This window comes from Amphiura filiformis, chromosome 20 (assembly GCF_039555335.1).
Source record: "Amphiura filiformis chromosome 20, Afil_fr2py, whole genome shotgun sequence".
Classification (NCBI taxonomy): Eukaryota; Metazoa; Echinodermata; class Ophiuroidea; order Amphilepidida; family Amphiuridae; genus Amphiura; species Amphiura filiformis.
Window position 1 is genome coordinate 1,628,403 of NC_092647.1, and position 7,779 is coordinate 1,636,181.

Below are 7,779 nucleotides of genomic sequence, written 5' to 3' on the forward strand. Positions count from 1 at the left end.
TTTTGAACATGCTTGTTTCTCTTACGATCCCTCGCAGATGGGTACATTAGTTTAAAGGTTTACCGTCAATTCCTTGTTTTGCATAACATTTTCTCCACCCATGGCCTATACGTCCACATCTATAACATGTTATGTTTCGTTTGGTAGACCTATTGATGGGCACATGATCTTGATATGAGTTTGCAAAGGAAACCTTTGTACTATCTTTGTCACTTTCTAACTTCCCCAGTCTAGTACTTATATTAGAAACCATGTTTGCTACAGAATCCAATGTTACATTTACTTCATCCACTGAATTACTAGAGTTTTCTACAGTTTTAGTACTAGATGTGTCACTTTCAGCGGTTTGCTGCACTGCGATACCTAATCGTGCCGCGTCTAAGGCATTACGGAATGTCTTAGGTTCTTTGGAAAACACAAATCCCCGCAAAGAAGGCAATAGACCTCTGACAAAAATTGACATTTGCTCGGAATCTGTTTTACCAACTTGTCTGCACCAGCGCATAATATCTGACGCGTATACGTCCAAAGTTTCATTGGTGAGTTGTTTACGCGACAGCAAATTTGATTCAATTCCCCAACGCCACGAATCACCCTCAAAATTCTCCTTAAGAAGAGCCTTAATCTTATCAACCGTATCCTTCTCGCTTTCGGGTATTGACTCAAGAAAGACGCTAGCATTGCCCTCAATTTTAATTGTCAGAGCCAATGCTGCTTTTGGCGCAGTATAATCTCGAAGTGCAGCATAATTTGAAAATTTGGTTATGAAAGAATCTAAATCATCTTCAGGATCTCCTGAATATTTGATTTTTAAATCGTACATGTCGTATTTAGTAGCCATGTTTAAATCAAAATCTAATATTTCATCATCAGAACTACTATCAGATGTATTAGAAATTTCTTCAGAGCTATCATTCAACTTTTCTTCTAATTTAATTTCATCATCGCCAGAAGCCATGGATGTTTACAAAATTTAAATCCATCTCAATATTTGTCATCAAAATAAGTTGATAAATTGACTCGCTTTAACAAAGCAAAATTATTTAGAATATTTTCAAAGTCAACTTATTACTTTACATCAACAAAGTTTTGCAAATAACCTATATACAAGTTTCCACTATCTATTTACATGCCATTAATTCACTGACCAAATAATTCATATTAGCAATCATAGTAAACTACAAACATGATGACCATCAATGAACCCGGTTGACTGACAAAGAAAGCCAATTCAATTGAATGAGTATACTGTGCGCGAATTTTAAATACATGCCACGCCACAGTTTATGACGGCTGAATGAACAATCAAACACAATACAAAGCCAAGCTTATAAGGACTGACCCAAGAAAGCAAGCTTCAATTCAATGAATACAATTGTACACTCCATTGATTACACATAAATGCAAACCCGTCACATACACAGCTGGTATCGATTGGCAGCCAACGCCCATGTCTAGCGCAAAATTACTCAACTCGCCTAATTTTGAAATGAAATAGGCCTATCTACTACGTGCCTAGACTATAGATAAACACACAATATATGTTGATGCCACCAAAAACAAAACTTACCACCATCATATTAACTTACCAAAATAAAATTTGAAACAAAAATGGTAAGGGTAGCCCGTAGCATCACTCAGAAACTCCGCTGACGTCTTCGGCCGGCGATGAACAAGATGTATTAATATATTGGGTAAAATTGTCTCTTGTAAGTGTGATCTTTAAAATAACATTGATATAAAAATATCAAAATGCCCGGATTCTCCACCATTTCTAATAAAGAACTTTGGGAATAGGACTCGCTAAATATTTTAACCGGCGAGGTAGGTACCAGGGAATAATCCCACGGCTTGGTAGATGCGTCTTGGTTCACTCGTCTCGGCTAGTCCCTCAGATTGGTATTCGGTTCATCGTCTCTTCATCATAGATTTGGCCTGAGTAGGGGCGCTAAAATAAAGTTCTTCATAGAACCAGAGGTTCAACCAGGGACTTATTTTGGCTTTTAGAATCAGCCAAGCACGAGTATTATCACACAAACATGAAGACAATCAAAACCCAATTTACTGTTAATTAAGTTATATTTATTACTTACTACATCTTCTTCATTCGGTATGAAACTTTATATTAAAACTAACAAGAGAACTAGGAGTAGAACAAACTCCATTATCCAGTAATAATTAGCGAGAATTGTACTCGCTCTAAACTAAGAAGTTGTGTTCAAATCTTGACGCACACGGAGAGTTTATGGAGAGATGTTAACCATCTGAGTGAATGCCACAGACTACAATTCATTCTCAGTTTGCGTCGTACACAAGACATTCGTTCACAAAAGACCATTGTGACGTTTAACGATAGTCTAATCGAAATGATACGAGAGAGTGATCTCACTCGAGGTGAATGACACCATAGTTTTGAATAAAGAAATAAATTAAAATAGAAGGCACGGGCTATAAAATAATATATCGCCACAACAATATTAACACATTTTCATATTCTTATCAAATAATTTCAATACATTTTAGAAAATGCCATTCATCCAAAACAGGCAAAATTATATTTATCATGTGAGTGATATTTGTCTGTGACAAAGAAGTTACAGAGTAAAAGGCAAAACATTATTTCACTGTAAAATACCGGATAAAAACATTACCCTTCCCATCTATATAACTTTTCTCTATAGGAGTAATGGTGAGTGATAATTAGTGTAAGATTTTTAAATGTCCAAAGTGAATACGATACGATATATAATTTTTGTAACATGAATATGTTAAATATCTATATATATATAGGCCTATAAGATGCATAGGGTGGGGGGGGGGGGGTAAAGTCCACTTTTTACATCAAAGCCAACTTTCACACAAAACCAGGTCTACATTTCCAAAAATCTAAACACCTGGATGCCATTAATTATTGCTGCCCACCCAGTAAATTATTTTCCCTAATTTGAGGGCAAAAATAGATTAAATTGCCAACCCAGTAAATTATCCTTATACCTCCCTGCAATCCCCATGCATATAAAAGGCCTACAATTTCAATTTTCGCTTTTTAACCAAAAAAATAAAAGAGATCAAGACAACAATGTTATATACAGTGGAATCAGTAACATCTTGGATAACAGAAAAAAATTTCCTTGATTTCTTTACTAGTTCAGACTCAAACACTATTCTCAATTAACTTTAAATCCAGAAAACAAGTTAATTGGGCCACTTTTGCAGTTTCTTTTTTTAATGTCTTTGGGTGTCTTTCTTCCATGGTACAATCCATCTGCGAACAAATTAACTTCTATATATGCGTAAATGTCACCATTGTCATAGCTGTATACTATATATAGCATGACCAAAAACAATGACAGGAAAATCAGGAACAACAACAACACACTTAGGAATTTCATCACTATACTACTTTTGCGTGTCAACAGTATAAACTTAATTTTTGGGCTCTAAACATATATTTTTAAGCAAAGCCAGAAGCAGGGTATTTCAAAATCAAATAATTATAACCACCATACCATGTTCTTTATATAGATTTTGTACCAGGATTTTGTATTTACTTCATCAGATAATTTATTATAAATGTTAGTAGGCCTATGCACTGTAAAATAATTTTACAGTGCATGTGTAAATAATGTTTATACTGTGTAGTATGGCTAACATGTAAATACTAGCAAGTACACAGCCAGTTCAAATTTCCCACTTTTAACTACAAAAGATCAAATAGGGCGAGCTAGGGGCCAGAGGTTAACATGGTAACATGATAATGGAATGTGTGTGTACACTGCCATTAAAGGTGCACTAGTTATTATATTAACAGCCTTTAATAGTGTTTTTAAAAGTCCATAAGCTATCTAATCATTGAATATTGTGTAAACAATGAGTTATAAAGGGGAAAGAAGAATAATTTTATTTAAAATGGATAATGGAGAAGCAATAAGCATGGAGCTGCATGGTAAGAAGCTGTTACACTGCAGCCCGGGACTGCAGCGTTTGTGATACAGTGGGGCCTAGTCAGTTGCAAATCTGAGTATGAGACCACATGAACCCTAGGCTTTTATTATTTGAGGCCTATCTACACTGAAGTCTGAAGTGAAGATCCTGTTATGCCAAAGCTTAGCCTCAACCAGCACAAACGAAACCCCAAAGCTCAAAAAAGGGTCGGTGCTCTGTGTGGTTTAAAATGTAGATCATGAAGCTGAAGTCTCTACTACTGTTCTGAGGCACACGTCTATGGCAAGCCAAGGGGGCCAAAAGCGTGGAACAGCTATGCGTAGCTTCTTTCTCGTTACGAGCAGCTGTTTGACCAATCAAAATAGTCAAATTTAATCACGTGGTTGGGTCGTTAGCTGCACGTAGTATAGTTATAGGTATCCTCTTTCACAATTATTATCTTGTAATTAATTTACGGAATTAGCATAGATAACGAACGGGTAAAGGATGCCAAATCACAGCACGTGTCAAGAGAACATGTTGCTAATGCCTGGCTAAAATGACACAAAGCATATTTATTTAGTGTTTCCAAGTTTACACCGTGTTTAATAGCAAGTAACTTTATACTCGGGCTGTATTAGCGGTGCAGGGGATATGAAGGTCAAACAACAACTAGGCCTACTACTGATGTAAAGCGCTGTGTAAAGATATTGCAGGGAAAGCGATATCACATGCCACTGTGTAAATATGGAAAGAGTAAAATGGGTCATCATTTTTTTCGGAACGGGGGGGGTGGTTCCTAAATTTACAAAAAGTCGGCGTCAATAAATTGCGGCCCTCACTATTTCGGCATCAAAATGTTATGACCCCCGACTCCCACCACCGATACACCTTACCCCCTAGACAGGCTAAAATTGAATTGAAATCAGTCTTTTTGAATACAATAAACACACTATCTGTAGTCATCTTGTGACTCCCTACATTTTGTCATTATCAATTTATGACCCCCCTCCTCCTTATTTTTCTTTCCAAAAAAGTATGACCCCCTATATTTGGGATCCCCTTCCGAAGAAAATGATAGCCCCCTAAATATAGAACAATCATTATTCTGTTCAGATATTACTTTAATAGCACCTATACCATTTTTTGCTGATATACTACAGATATTTTCATTTACAAAAATTAACAACATAATATTTGTGAGAGAGGATGTTTACATCAGCTCCACGTGTTTAAAACCGCGAATCTGATTGGTTAATAAGCTGCACGTAACGAGAAAGAAGCTGCGCGTAGCTAGTCCCACGTTCTGAGCCGCTTAGCTTGCCATACACGTCTACCCCCATTGGGAGTTTCATCATAAGGTCAGCCATATATGCCACAGCACAGACCCTGGACTCCTGGTCACTACTTATAGCAACTAGCTTGTATTAAATAGGCCTATTCGCCACTTGCACGGTTCCGCCATTATGCACTATATGCGGGAGAGCCTCGAACTGGCAGCATACATGAAAGGAAGAATTACGTAACCTTACACAGAATGTTATATGACTGGTTCAATTCCCATTCATGTATGCTGCCAGTTCGAGGCTCTCCCCGCACATAGTGCATAATGGCGGAACCGTGCAAGTGGCGAATAGATAACATAATAATGAGATCGAATTGCCTTTTTAAGGAAAGATTTTATGTTGGAAATTTTCATGCCATATAAAAAATGGGATAGAGAAAGGTTTCCTTCTAATTTTTATTGTTCTGAATCCAAAAATCTGGATTTGTTTTGGCTAATTCCTAGGCCTACATATTGTTTTGGCTAATTTCTACAATTCAATCCAAATTGTTCCAAACTATTCCGATAACTCTATCTTGTTCCGACTAATTCTGATAACTCCGGATTGTTCCAACTAATTCCTCTAACTCCGCATTGTTCCGACTAACTCCATTAAGTCCGGATTGTTCCGATAAATCCAAATTAATCCGACTAATTCCGGATTATTCCGACTAATTCCGATAACTACGGATTGTTCCGACATATTCTGATAACTCCGGATTGTTCCAACTAATTCTGGTAACTCCGGATTGTTCCGACTAATTCCGGTAACTCCGGATTGTTCCGACTAATTCCGGTAACTCCGGATTGTTCCGACTAATTCCGGTAACTCCGGATTGTTCCGACTAATTCCGGTAACTCCAGATTGTTCCGACTAATTTCGATAACTCCGGATTGTTCCGACTAATTTCAACTAACTGCGGATTGTTCCAAATAATATCGATAACTCGGAATAAGTACAAATAAATATTGCAATTCCGATAACTCCAATATCGGACTCCGAAATCGGAATTAATACCCTGTCGTGGGGCCTAATAAATGCAAGTGACTTGGGGTATGCATGGTCACTTAAACAGTTAGCATGGTTAGTTAGACGCAAGTGACCATGTACATACCCCAAAGCACATTATATTATAGAGGGCAGAATTAACCGTCCATTTGTTGCCGAAATGAGTAACATGTAATTGTGGACATAGCTAGTTAGCTCTAAGCCCTATTATTATGATTAAATCTCAAACATGAGTTGTGGAGTTTTGACAATTCCAAAGAAAAACGATGTTTAATTCACATTTTAGTGACGTTTCAGAACTACACTAGTGGCTTCATCAGACTGGCAACCCATCACATCTGACTGTTTCCTTTTTATATGCAGCAGGAATCGCCGTAGAGGGCGTGATGAGTTGGTCGAAGATGTTGTTAAGGGAGTAGCCCAGCAAACACAAAAACGTTTTAAAAATGTTTTAAATAAGTTATATTTTGGCTTTTGGTTCAGGTAAAACGTTTTCATAACATTAAAATGTCGGGTTATATTAAAACGTTTTGTATGAAAACACACTAAAACAATATTTTTAAATGTTTTCAAAAAATTGTTATTGTAAACTATTTTTGAAAACATTTTTGCCAAATATTGTGTCAATAGTTAAATAGCATTATGTTAAAATATTTGAACCCAGCAAACACAGAAATGTTCTTAAAATGTTTTGTTCAAAACCTTTTAATAACATTTAAATGTCGGGTTATATAAAGGTCATGAAAACGTTTTTAAAACGTAGTTGAAAATATTTTGGGCAAACATTTTTCGCAAAATATTTTTTCAACCCCAAAATAACATTGTGTTTAGAATGCTTTGTATCAAGTTTTCAAGAATGTTTGTGGAATGTTATTAAAATGATTTTATACCCTTTATATAACCCGGCATTTAAACGTTTTCTGTAAAACATTTTTGTTTGCTGAGCAGTAGATTATCAAAAAATGTTTTTAAGGTTACGAAAACGTTTCATACTCTTAATATACCCTTTACATAACCCGACATTTAAACGTTTTCTGGCAACCTTTTATAACCTTTTGCAAATGATGTCGAAAACGTTTTGTGTTTGCTGGGAGGCCCCCTCGTCTTTGTTGACATTGTCATGCCACTATTTTCTGCGGATCCAAATGGCTCAGTTAAAATTACCATTCCTGATGAACTTGTGACCATTCTATCAGTAGACAAAGAAGATGAGGCGGGTTTTCGTGAGGTAGTCAGAGATCACATTATGTTGACAGAACAGCGGTATGCACAGATGTACATGTATACGCTTACAATAACTTCACGCAAACATCGTCAATACTTCCATTTACCATGTTTACAAGTTTATTGAACAAGTCATGTTACATCAATACATTTGTCCGTTATTTATTTACATGTAGTTAAAAATGATTAAAAACAAGAAATGTCTTTAAAAAAGACAATGCCTCAAGAGATTCCAGCGGGCACCATCTGTTATTTGCCATAAGAGATACTTGAAATGCTAGCTTTAAGCCTAGTACAA